At 45.9% G+C, this 13,916-nt stretch overlaps 1 long non-coding RNA gene across 1 annotated transcript in view; it reads left to right on the top strand.

The window, feature by feature from the left end:
- The window catches only part of LOC149126517 (uncharacterized), a 62,794-nt gene that overhangs the window by 28,637 nt on the left and 20,241 nt on the right, over positions 1 to 13,916 (top strand). The gene's annotated exons all lie outside the window — the stretch shown is intronic.

The following is a 13,916-nucleotide window of genomic DNA, read 5'->3' as shown; positions in this document are numbered from 1 at the left end:
GCAGACCCTTGCAAGGCCTGAGGGGCAATCTTGTGGCAGGCGGGTAGGTCTCAGCCAAAGGATGTTTTGAAGCTACTTAGGCGTCCTGCTATCCCTTGCTCATGATAAAGTTAAGCCACCAAGCAAGTTTCCCAAGAAACCAAGCCAATGGCCAAGACACCCTATTACCAGTCTTGCAAATGGCTCCAGCACTTGCTTAGCAGCCCAGCCTCCTTGAAAACCTCAGTCTGTCTTCACTGCATAGGACAGTACTTTTTGAGATTGATTACCTGCTGTTGCCCTCATCTGTTGACAGATTAAAATTTCTCTTTCCTTTACCCTCAGACCTTGTCCTTGTTGTTTTGATTCTGCACCTAGGACAGAACTTTCAGAAAAACACACCCACACACACACACACAAAGAACAGGTGGAGGATTTAAACTGAGATTTTAGATGAGGCACAGTTACTAGTGATGATGACCAACCAGGGGTATAGCCATGTGGTGGGTAGCTAAAGGAGTGGGAAAAGAAGTCCTTGGAGGTGAGAAGATAAGGCATTGCAAAGGCAGAGTGATGGTAGATTGTTTTCAGAGTTCGCAGTTTCCAGCAATGATGAGCCAGATAACAAAAAAACAGAAAAGGAAGGGGAGCGACCTGGCAGGAGTTGTGCACAAGGAGGAGGGGCTGATGGCAAGCTCTTCAAAAAAGGGCTGAGGTGTTGCTAGAGGAGACGGAAGACATGGTCTGGAGGCTATGGTGTAGACATTTTCAACAGCTCAAGTCCCTGGGTGACAAGTAGGAGAGGAAATCAGCTTATCTTTCAAGAGCCAGAGGGGCCGGGTGCTTGCTGCTCATTCCCAGGACTTGTCTTCTAGAAGGAACATGGTGTCACTCCCTAGTTGTGTTATAACACACAGGTAAGAGGACAGTAATTCAAAGGAGGACAATTTTGTTTTGACATGTAAAAATGTTTGGCCCTGACTACACCCAAAGGTTGAATGAAGTTCTTTGCTGATGGGATCCGTTAAGGAGGCAGCTACCCGGGCAGCTTATTAGAGGTGTGTGGCCTTGCAGGATGCAGGTTTCCCAAATGGTGCACCAGTCTTAGGAAGTGCGCAAAGCAAAGATGCATTCCATTTACACAGAAGCTTTATTTCTGGAAAATTCGGTGTAGCTTAGAAACCATGTGAAAAATACTCTGGGTTTATACGTAGAATGCAGTTCTAGATTCAGATCATTAAGAACAGGTCCCTAAATCACCTGTCTGGCCGGCAGGAAACAGGGCAATGCTTCACTGCCTGCCTGTGGCCCTGGTGGAAGCAGCACCCAATCTTTTTGACAGAGACCATTTCAAATTTCCGAAGTACCTCCTGACCGCTGAGTTAGAGCTGCAAGGTAGGGCTCAGAGAGGAAGAGGGAGAGGCGGAAGGGCTTGCGGGTGACATTTCATGAGTTCCAGAACACAGACTGGGAGGGGCTTTGAGAGGTTGGGGTGCTCACTGAGATGAGGGGACAAGAGACCAGGTGGCAGGAGGCTGGCTTCCCTCTGGAGACTGGTTGGGGAGGAACCGTGAGAGCTGACAGGAGCGGAAGCTGGGGAATCAGGTCAAATTATACCTTCCTGCTTGGGATTGGCCTGAGGGCAGTTTGTGGAAAGAGGCTGGGCTGTGCTGAGCCTGGGGCAGGGCCTCCTCAAGGGAGCATTTTCCCCTGCATTTCCACAGAGCCTCCACAGTTGTCAGCTTAGTGATGGCATCATGCTGTATGGTGCTAGTTACCATGAATTATTAAATCATTATCCTGATGTTGGAAATTTAGGTTGTTTCCAGTTTTTTTTTTTTTCTATTTAAAATTAGTTGCAGAGATCATTTTCAAGTCTATCTTTTTGCTTCAGTTTAAATACTTCCTGCTGATCGACCTCTCATATCCCATGGGTCCAAACACCTTTACAATTTTCTTCATGCCGCTGGGGGCTCTCCAGAGGGATTTTTTAAAAACGAATTTGCAATGCCATAAGAATTTGTGAGCATATTGGTTTCACCACAATTTCATCAAAATTAAGTGTCATTTAAGGGTTTGCCTCTTGTACTGGTGGTTACAAAATGTAATCTCAAAATTGCTTTTAATTTAGTTTTTCTTTATTTTCAACAAAAGGGACTTTTCCATGTTTACTCTGCATTTCTCTTCATACATTGTTCATCATCTTTGTGCATTTTAAAGTCTGAATGTTTTTGTTCTAAATTGAATGAGCTGTTCATAGATGGCCTGTGTGCACACTCACACTTAGGAACACACATAAGCTGTCTCTCGTTATTGATGCAAAATTCTACCTTCTTCACTCCTTCCCTGCCCCACCCTCTGCCAGCCTGTTTTCCTTTTTGACACTGCTTTGATGAAAAGCTAGGCGGTCTTCAATTTATTATTAATGAGTTGCGCTCCTAAAGCAATGGTTCTAAACTTTGGCTGCACGCTGGGATCACCATGAGAGCTTTAAAACCTACTGATGCCTGGGCTTCACTTCTGATTTAATTGGCCTGGGCATTGGGGTTTTTAAAAGCTCCCCAGGTGATTCTAATATGCAGCCAAGGTTGAGAGCCAGGATCCTAACATTTGTAAATTGGCTCTTGGGTTAAAATGAGGTGGGAGGTGGTAGTGCAAGTTAGAGCAAGGGCAGAGAATGGGGGTGTTGGAACAAGTTGTTGTTGGGGGGTGGGGAGTCCAGGTTTTCTGCTAGTGGAAATAAATCTTGGCCATCTTTCCTGGTTCTGGTTTCTTGTTTTGTTTTGTTTTTACTTAACTCTGAAGGAGGTCACCTGTTTCTTCTGATTTCTGGATACTATCCCTTCTAACCAAGTCTCTTCCTCAAAGACCAACTGTGGGACATCCTGCTGGGTGTGTACTCACCCAAACTCATGGCTTCGGCTCTACACATCCAACCTGAAAGCAGTTCCAGGGACCTTATATAAATACATATATATATATAATATATGTATTTAAAATATACATATTTTATTGAGAGAGAGAGTGAGCATATTCTTGTTTGCTGTTTTTTTCCCCAGATGCATGCAATGTCCCAGACTGAGCTAAGCCAAAGCCAGAAGACAGAACTCAAGCTAGGTCTCCCCACAGGAAACAGGAACCCAATTACTTGGGCCATCATGGCAGTATCTTAGGGTCCATATTAGCAGGAAACTGGAATGAGGAGTCTGAGCCTGGCTAGAACTCCAATATAAGACCCAGGAGTCCTAAGTGGTATCTTAACCTTCAGCCTAAATGCCTGCATTTCTTGACTTGTAAAGAAAATTAGGTGGTAAAGGCCTTCTCCTAGGATTTTCCACAGCCCTCTCCAATCCTTTTATCTCTTTTTGACTTGTACAGAGTCTTTAAAAAGTTGATGGAAAACACGTATTATGAATATCAAAATTGTTTATTCTCTTTTTCCATGAACCTCTTGATGTGCCCTCATATATTGGAAACAGAAGCCAACATACAAGTATGTGTCCCGAATGCCCCCAGTTCTCTCTGGCCTTGGATAATACTGAGGTTGACCTTATGTCTACCTTTTGCTGGCTTTCTGCCTCCACTTAATAAAGATCTCAGCCTTTCATCTTAAACTCTGCTCTGCAAAACACCTGCAGAAAGCAAGGTAGCTACCTCAGAACCGTGCCTTGGAAGCAGTGCAGTATCTTATACAACAAAAACCTGCCCATACCCCACAAAGAAAGCATCGCAGGAAACCCTCATCGCCCAGTGCCAAGTGGGCTACCCAGATTAACAATCCTGAGGAATAAAACCTTGGGAGGCTTTTTATCTGTTTCACACACACAAGAAACCCTCTATCCAGGGGTGGGGGGAAGACTTGGACCCCATACCTGTACAAACCCCAGTCTAAATGCAGACTCCACTTCTTTGCTGTGGTGCCCACCTGACCTGTCAGATGTATTATCTGGATTAAACTTTGTTACCTGGCTTACCCCCATCTGAACAGCTGGGCACTCTCACTCCCTCAGATCTGTCTGGAGAGGTGCCCGTCCTTTCTGATGGATGCGCTACTGCCTTAAACCTTGTGACCCTGCTGACCACCACTCTGTGTCACATCTGAATTCTTTTTTATTTTATTTTATTTTATTATTTTTTTATTTTTTGACAGGCAGAGTGGACAGTGAGAGAGAGAGACAGAGAGAAAAGTCTTCCTTTGCCGTTGGTTCACCCTCCAATGGCCGCCTCGGCCAGCGCGCTGCGGCCGGCGCACCGCGCTGATCCGATGGCAGGAGCCAAGAGCCAGGTGCTTCTCCTGGTCTCCCATGGGGTGCAGGGCCCAAGCACCTGGGCCATCCTCCACTGCACTCCCTGGCCACAGCAGAGAGCTGGCCTGGAAGAGGGGCAACCGGGACAGAATCTGGCGCCCCGACCGGGACTAGAACCCAGTGTGCCGGCGCCGCTAGGTGGAGATTAGCCTAGTGAGCTGCGGCGCCGGCCCACATCTGAATTCTTAAGCGAAGACGAGAAGCTCTATTCCGGCCGTCTCTGCTGACAGGTTGAAGAAGAGGAAGTGGGTCCCGGGCCGGGCCATTGTCAGGAAGGCAGGGGCTGGGGTGCTAGAGCTCTGGTGCCCATCTCGCTCTCCAAAACTGTGCCCAGGGCGGACATTGAGCAGGGGCACCTGCCCAGAGCAAGCAGAAGATGAAGGGGAGGGAACATGGGAGGAAAGGAAGGCTAGTGTCCCTACAGGCCACCTAATGAGAATCAGTCGGCCACAGGAGACTCGCTTTCTTGAGGGAAAGAAGTGTGTCTTGTTGGCTTTGAGTCTAAACTGTCTTCTAAATCTCTAAAGTAGGTGCACAGGAAGTAACTATTGAGTGAATCCACCAAGTCATGGGAATTCCCAACTCCTGCTTCATTGCTGATACGTTAGATTTTCCTGCCTGTTGAATTATTACCCATTCCTTCTTTCACGGCTTAAACGTGATTGAACTCTGCTCAAAAGCTGTATCAGGGGAGGTAAAAGCACAGTTCAACCACCAAACATTGAACCGATCATTTACTCCCTGATCGATGAGTAACATTCTGTTTGCTGGTCCGTGGAAAAGGGATAATACTAGCCATTCTGATGGCACTGTGTGAAAAACAAGAAATGTTTAGAAATAGAACAGGAATTGATAGACGTGCACCTGATCTATTATGCTGAATTAACTGAGTGCCACTTGATCTCTCTTTTTTCTTTATGAGATTTATTTTGTTAATTTGAAAGGCAGAGGCACAGAGAGGGGGGCAAGACAGAGAGCTTTTGTATCCACTGGTTCACTCCCTAACTGGCTGCAGTGGCTGGGGTTGGGCCAGGCCAAAGTCAGGAACCAGAAACTCTGTCTGGCTCTCCCATGTGGACTTCAGGGGCACAAGTACTTGGACCACTTTCTACTGCTTTTCCCAGGTGCATCAGCAGGGAGATGATCTGAGGCAGAGCTGCCAGGACTCGAACCAGTGCTCCTATATGGGATGCCAGAGATGCAAGCAGTGGCTTAGCCCACTCTGCCATAATGCCGGCTCCCCCTTCTCCCTCTTGCTTTTTGACTTGGATGACAGAAAAATGGAAGCAAACATTAGACATGTATTGTTTACATTTATTGAACAACTTCTAGAGAATACTCTGGGGTAAATTAATATTTGAAATTAGTTTTCATAGTTTTTAATAACAGAAATATTCTAACATTCTGAATCCTTGAATTAAATAATATTTTGCTTATTTAATGGGTACTTAAACATATAAAAATATTTTAATAGAAATAAAACAAAGTGAAATTTTTTGCTTATCAAAAAATATAACAATCTAGGATACTTTATTTTCTGTTATTCCAGGAAGTTTAAATTTTATTATAAAACCTAAATGCCTGGGGCCGACACTGTGGTGTAGTGGATAAAGTCACCGCCTGCAGTGCTGGCATCCCATATGGGCGCTGGTTCAATTCCTGGCTGCTCTAGTTCTGATCCAGCTTCCTACGCCTGTGCCTGGAAAGCAGTAAAAGATGGCCCATGTCCTTGGGCCCCTGCACCCACATGGGAGACCCGGAAGAGACTCCTGGCTCCTGGCTTCAGATTGGCACAGCTCTGGCTGTTGCAGCCATCTGGGGAATGAACAAATGGATGGAAGACCTCTCTTTTTCTCTCTCTCTGCCTCTGCCTCTCTGTAGCTCTGCCTTTCAAATAAATAATTTAAAAAAAAAACCCAAAACTAAATGCCTATAAGCCAAAAATGCCTACAATCATGTCTTCTAGGATTTACTAGAACATGTGCTGATTACTGAGATTATTTGGTATATTTTAAATGAGGAGTTTTAACATTGACAGTAAAAATACTTGGAATATTTATGGGTCAAAAATTTTAAGCAAGTACTTTTACAATTTTTACATAGAATGATCATGTGATATCTGAGAAGATACTGTAGATTTAGAATTCTGTTCCTTTGCATAGAGTATGCTAGGTTTTTAGATATTGTTGTCATTATTTTTAAAGATTTTATTTATTGAGAAGCGGAGTTATAGACAAAGAGAGGGAGAGAGAGAAAAAGGCTCTCCATCCAACCAGTTCATTCCCCAAATAGCTGCAATGGCTGGAGCTGGGCTGATCTGAAGCCAGGAGCCATGAGCTTCCTCCAGGTTTCCCACATAGGTGCAGGGCCATTTTCCACTGCTTTCCCAGGTGTATTAACAGGGAGATGGGTTGGAAGAGGAGCAGTCAGGACACAAAGGTGGCTTTGCTCCCAATTACATCCAGCACTGGGGGAACTGACCCTGATACGTGTTAGTCACAAAAATCTATCCTCATGCATATTTTAGCACACATTTTCTATCATGTAGGTGTTTAAAAAAATTTCAAGCCCTAATGTAGATTAAAGTAGTTGGTGGTGGGCTTGGGCTGGTGAGTAGAAGCAGCAGCAGATTTTTTTCTGTGTGAAAGCACCTCATAACAGGCCTCAGAAGAGACCCACACATGAGTTTCCAGGAAAGATGCCCAGCTCTGAATGGCAGGCATTTGGTCTTGCAGTTAAGACTCTGCTTGGGATGTCCCCATTCTGTATCAGAGTGCCTGGGCTTGAGTCTTGGCTCTACTTTTGATTCAACTTCCTGCTAATGCACACCCTTGAAAATGTGATGGCTCAATTAGTTCAGCCCCTGTGACCCATGTCAGGGGCTCAGATGGAGTCCTGGCTGATGCAGGCATCTGGGGAGTGAGCTGAGGTATGGTAGCTTTCTCTCTGCTTCTGAAAGAAAGAGAAAGACGAACAACTCATAGTAAAAAAAATAAAATAAAATAAATAACAAGAAATTGGCACTATGAGGGAAAACCAGTAAGAAAAACAGACATGATAGTAGGCCTACAAAAGTTTCAAATAATGGATTATTTTTCAAGAAATACAGAATCACCATACCTACTATGTTTAAAGAAATGAAAACATCTACATTGAACAAGAAAACTTAAGTAATCATGAAACAGTTTTGAACAAGAATCAAGTAGTACTTCTAGAAAAATTCTAATTGAAATGTAAAGTCCCATTGTGTGGGTTAAAGATAGTAGATAAAGGGGCCTGTGCTGTGGCACAGTGGTACAGTGGGTTAATGTCCCAGCCTGCAGCACTGGCATTCCATTTGGGTGCCAGTTTGAGTCCTGGCTGTTCCACTTCCGATCCTCTTTCCTGCTAATGCACCTGGGAAAGAAGTGGAAGATGGTCCAAGTCCTTGGGCCCCAGTATCCATGTGGGAGACCCAGAAGAAGCTCTTGGCTCCTGGCTCCTGGCTTCGAATCAACTCAGCTCCACCCATTGTGGCCATTTGGGGAGTGAACCAGCAGATGGAAGATCTCTCACTCTTTCTGTCTTTACCTCTCTCTGTAACTCTGTCTGTTAAATATTTAAAAATATAGTAGAGGACTGGCGCTGTGGCATAGCAGGTTAAGCCACTGCGTGCAGTGCTGGCATCCCATATGGGAGCAAGTTCGAGACCCAGTTGCTCCACTTCCAATCTAGCTCTCTGCTATGGCCTGGGAAAGCAGTAGAAGATGGCCCAAGTCCTTGGGGCCCTGCACCCGCTTGGGAGACCCGGAGGAAGCTCCCGGCTCCTGTCTTTGGATTGGTGCAGCTCCAGCTGTGCGGCCAATTGGGAAGTGAACCATCGGATGGAAGACCTCTCTTTCTGCCTTGCCTTCTATCTCTGTGTAACTCTGACTTTCAAATAAATAAATAAATCTTAAAAAAAGTAGTAGATAAAGAGAGAATTAATAACTTGGTAGACAGTTCTGAAGAAATATGCAGTGTGATATATTTTAGTATTTATAGCAAGAGATACAGTGTTTTAGGTCTTGTATGAAAGGGATGAAAATGTAATAGAATTTTATACATTAGAAATTGGATGTGGGACTAATATGTACAATGTTTCCATGTGTATAGTGTGTAATCTGGGTGAACTTGCAAGGTTAAATAAAAATTTTAAGTTTGCTTGATACTAGTATCATTTGTCTTCTAAGATATGTCAATATTTTACTGATTTTTTCTTTTTTAGGTGTTTTGGTCATTTTGTAATTTTCTTACATTTGGTTTATCTTGAATTATAGCTACATATGCTATGTACCCATTTCTTACTGGATGGAGGTCAGGGACACATTGGCCTAGCAGGTGCTTCAGAACATGCCTGTGAGTTGTAAGAAAGAAGCACAGGAGGGAAGGAAGGAAGAGAGGGAGAGAGGGAGGGAGGGAGGAAGCTTTTTAACTAAGTTTACAGTGATGTTTTTAAAGAGGATGTTTCTGAAAAAGGATACGGAGAATATAAAATAAATTCAGATTTATAAACTAGCAGTTATGAATGAGCAACTGCCTCTCAGGAAATGTAGATCGAAGCTTAGTGAATCAGACAACCCACATTGAAATGGAAAATGTATTGGCATTAGAAAGTCAAGAATGACTTGTAATGAGAGAGAGAGAGAGAGAGAGAGAGAGAGAACTTTAATATGGAAAGAATGATAAGGAAAAATGGCAGGACTGAATTTTAACATACTGAATAAAAAGAATCCATTATTCCTTAGTGACTAAAAACTTTATAGAGTTGGGGAGACCAAGAGCTTTATAGAATATACCAGCTGGTAAAAGCAACCATAGAACAGAAAATCATCACTTTACATCCACCATAGTAATGATTTCAGGAAAGGATCATCTATGGGTGATAAAATAGTGGAGTTAAAGACTGTTGAAGAGCAGAATATGTACACAGTCCCAAAATGTCCCCCGAAGATTCCTCAGTAATGATGAAGAGAACAGGAGACTTTTACTGTGGAGAAATCTAGTATGGGGCTGACACTGTGGTGTAACAGGTTAAGCTGCTGCCTACAGTGCCAGCATCCCATATGGGCACCGGTTCGAGTCCTGGATGCTCCATTTCTGATCCAGCTCACTGCTAATGCTCCTGGGAAAGCAATGGAAGATGGCCCAAGTCTTTGGGCCCCTGCCACCCATGTGGGAGATGTGGAGGAAGCTTCTGGCTCCTGGCTCTGGCCATTGCAGTCATTTGGGAAGTGAACCAAATAGATGGAAGATCTCTTTCTTTCTCCTTCTCTCTATAAAAAAACAAACAAAAAAGAAATCTAGTGGACACGATCTGAACCAGAGGGTTGAACTTAACCTCATCAGTAACAGCACACATGAGCATCATGTGCCTAGATTATGTCCTATTATGTCACATAGGAAGGACAAGACATCCTCCATACACCTGGCTGTCCTGCGTGAACCTACTGACATTTGAATGGTTTTGGTCTATTAAAATGATAACATCATGTGATTTGCCCTAACAGCATTTCTGTTGTTTGCCATGAATTTAATCATGAGAAAAGAACCAAAGAAATTTAATTATAGAAAGCAAACAAATTGTCGCTCCCCCTCTTCGTGGAGGAACGACACTGAACCCTGCGCTGTTCTTTCGTCTGCTCGGCCCTCCCCGGGTTTGCTGCTGGTTCTTCCCGGGTTGGCTACTATCCCTTCCACCTCCGTGGAAGGGCAGTTCCCCCTGGCCGCATTCCCCACTTCCGCAGGGGAACGGCACACCGCCGGCCGGCTCGTCTCGGGGGAGCTGCACAGGTGTTCCTTCAGATGTTCCCCTTAGATGTTCCTGGTGCATGCCGTCTCTCTCCTCCTTTATAGTCCTCCTCCGCCAATCCTAACTCGGCTGCCCACACGCCGAGTACGCTGCTCTCCAATCAGGAGCAGGTCCTACAGTTTATTGGTTGAACTGGAGGCAGCTGCGTAGAAGCTGTTTTCTCCTCTCCCAGCGCCATATTGTGGGAGAGCAGATGCATAGAATAAGTCTTAATTCCAGTAACTCAGTCTAGTCCGGTTTGCTCCCCACAGATCCCCCTTTCTTTTTATTTTTGGCATTGATACGCGCCTGTCTTCGGTGTCCCGCGGCACACACTCTGCTCTGCTTGCTAGAGTTGCCACAGGTTCTTACAAGTCCTAATCAGGTAAACCGAATCCGGGTCCTCTCTTCGCCATTGTGTGAGGAGGTTTTTAGGCGCTGATGCGTGCCTGTGTTCGGTGACCTGCGGCTCATACTCTGGTCGAGCCGCCTGCTGGCGCTTACCGCCTTAATCAGGCAGACCGAATCCAAGCTCTCACATAGCAGTGTTGTGGGGAGGCCTTATTGATGTTAATTCGTGCCTGTCTTCGGTGACCTGTGGCGCATAAGCTGCTAGCCGCCCAGGTGCTCATCGCCTCACTTAATCAGGCAGACCGAATCCAAGCTCTCTAATTGCCATGTTGTAGGGAGGCCTTTCTATTTCTCTATTTCTCTATCTCCGGGCATTCCTATTTCTCCCATTTTACTTCTATCTTCCAGCATTCCTATTTCTCTCACTTTACTTCTAAACTTCTATTTCTCTTATCCCTGCGGCTTCCCGGCGCCCGCCCCGAGACTGCTTCTCGGCGGCTTCCCGGCTCTGAGCCGCTTCAGCCCGCGCTTCTCCGATCTGCGCGGCTTCCCGGCTTTGCGCGGCTTCCCGGCGCCTCGCCCCGCGGCAGCTTCACGGCTCTGCGCGGCTTCCCGGCGCCTCGCCCCGCCAGCGGGTTCCCGGCTCTGCGCGCACGCTCCGCGGTCTCCACGCACTTCGCGCCCGCACCACGGCCTTGCGCCAACGCCCCGTGCTCTCTCTGCACGCGGCGGCTTCCGCGAATGTTTCTGCCACCACCGGCATTCAGTCCAAGTTCCCCGGACTAACCTGGCGAATCCTGGCGGCCCACGTCTCTGCCTCTGGTTCCAGATCTTCGCCTCTTGCTCCCCGGGCTGACTTGAAGAATTCCAAGATGGCTTGGCCTGCACTCGCGGCTTCATCCTCCCTAACATTTTTCTCTACCCGGTATGTTTCCTTAAGTTTTCCTCCAACAATATTCCTCTCATTTCTCCTGGCTACTCCCCACAGTCCGTATCCGAGTCCAAGCCTCCTCCAGGTTTCACTTTCGCTTTCAATCTCCTAGCTTCCCCGCCATAGTCCGCATCCGAGTCTATGAAAGCTTTCACTTTCGCTTTCAATCCTAACTTTTTTCCCACAGTCCATATCCGAGTTTATGCCTAGGCTTTCAATAGCTTCTTCCGGCACCTAGGCTCTTTGCTAGTCTCTCTCTCCGGTATTTTCCCACTTCTTCCCGTTTCTTCTCTCCTAAGTTTCCTATCCGTCCTAGGTTTCCTATCCGTCCTAGGTTTCCTATCCGAGTCACGGCACCATTATGTCGCTCCCCCTCTTCATGGAGGAACGACACTAAACCCTGCCTAGGCTTCATATCCGAGTCACGGCACCATTATGTCGCTCCCCCTCTTCGTGGAGGAGCAACACAGGACCCTGCGCTGTTCTTTCGTCTGCTCGGCCCTCCCCGGGTTTGCTGCTGGTTCTTCCCGGGTTGGCTACTATCCCTTCCACCTCCATGGAAGGGCAGTTCCCCCTGGCCACATTCCCCACTTCCGCAGGGGAGCGGCACACCGCCGGCCGGCTCGTCTCGGGGGCTGCACAGGTGTTCCTTCAGCTAGATGTTCCCCATAGATGTTCCCCGGTGCATGCCGTCTCTCTCCTCCTTTATAGTCCTCCTCCGCCAATCCTAACTCGGCTGCCCACACGCCGAGTACGCTGCTCTCCTCCAATCAGGAGCAAGTCCTACAGTTTATTGGTTGAACTGGAGGCAGCTGTGCGGAAGCTGTTTACTCCTCTCCCAGCGCCATATTGTGGGAGAGCAGATGCATAGAATAAGTCTTAATTCCAGTAACTCAGTCCAGTCCGGATTGCTCCCCACACAAATAAAAATTGTTCTGGACTTTTAAAATGATTTCAATGTCATCAAAGAGTGAAAAAAAAAAAGAAGAAAAAGAAAAAGCTGAGGGACTCTTCTGGGTTATAGGGTCCTTAAAGAGTCATGATAATCAAATACAATATTGCTTTTTTGTAAAGATCCTGGACATTATTGAAATAAATGGAGAAATTTGAATGTAGGCTGCACATTAGATAATAGTATTGTATCAATGGTGGAATTTTATGAGTAGTAATCGTACTGTGGTCAGGAGGGCGGCCGCCTTTGTTGCTAGGCATCATGCTGAAGTAGTTGAGTTGAAGAGTTGCAATGCCTGCAAAGGACTCCGTCAGTTCAGCCAAAAGTGAGTGTGTGTGTATATGTATTACACACAAAGAAGGCACAAATGTGGCAAAGGATTAACACGTTATGACCGTGGGGCATTGCGTATTCAATGTACTTTTCTTGCAAGCTTTCTGTAGGTTTCAAGTTTTTCTAAATAAAGCACTGGCAGGAGGAAGAAAGAATTGTCATTATTTTCTCTCATCGTATGAATGCTGGGCTTTTGGGTGCTTTCCTGAATGAAATCTTTTGACTCTCCCACCAGCTGTGTAGTGACGAGGATAATGGAGGAAAAAAAAAAGGTCCAGTTGAAATAGAGACGGCATCTCCTACCCAAAGGAAAGCAATGGATTTCCACTTTGCAGCTAATGGAGCCGCTGAGAAACGTGCTCAGCATTTGTGCCCTGGTGAGCGGACGCTGGTTGTGCACAGCCCAGCTGTCCACTGGCACCTGAGAGTCCATAAGTCCATCTTCATCCACACTGTAGTGCAATGCTCCTGCAGGGAGTTAGAGATTGTTAAAAAAATACTGAGTTTTACTGGAATCTTAGCACTAGTGGGAAACGAAGATTCTGTAGAACAACTGTGTAACTTGGAGACAAGAAAAATGTCTCTTTATTAAAAATAGAAATATGCAAATCTCTAATATTTAAATGTGAGAGTTGGGTTTTGGTGGGAGGGCTGCGTGTTCAGGGCAGGCACTGTGTTCTGCATGTGTCTCGGGCCATCCCTTCCACAGTGTCATGGAGTTGAAAGACCTTTCTTGCTTTCTCTAACTTAGAACTTGTCTTTTTTCCTGAGCACATCATCGTTATTTTAGCTCCAGTTTGCCTCTTCACATGCCAGGCTTCCTGCCAAGATTGTCTTTGTTTTTCCCCCTGGACTTCAGTCAAGTTTTCAGTTCTGTGCAAGAGCCTCTTCCCGGCTGCTCACCATCGCTCACTCTCTTCCTTCTGTCTTGTCAGCTTTCCCTTTGTCCCCTTGGCTTTCCTGCTTGCTCTTCCTGCCAGCCAGTCTGTACTATTCCCTCCCCGCCACCCTCGTTCCCTCTCTCATTCTCAATGTGATTATATTTCTTTGGGAGGTGGAAGTAGATGGATGAAAGGGACCGTCAGCCTTGATCTCCCTCTCACAGATGATGGCAAGATACCGTATTGTTAATACTCTTGGCTGGAGTTTCGATTTCTCTAACAGATTTTGATGATCCATTTCAAGAAGCAGATTAAACTCAAGCTGTGGTGTATAGCAAATAGATATGAGTATAAAATCATGTTCCCCAATCAG

Source organism: Oryctolagus cuniculus, chromosome 5, assembly GCF_051225735.1.
Source record: "Oryctolagus cuniculus isolate XC-2025 breed Fujian yellow rabbit chromosome 5, ASM5122573v1, whole genome shotgun sequence".
Taxonomy (NCBI): domain Eukaryota; kingdom Metazoa; phylum Chordata; class Mammalia; order Lagomorpha; family Leporidae; genus Oryctolagus; species Oryctolagus cuniculus.
Note: the sequence above shows the minus strand (reverse complement) of the source record. Positions and strands in the feature narration are given on the sequence as shown.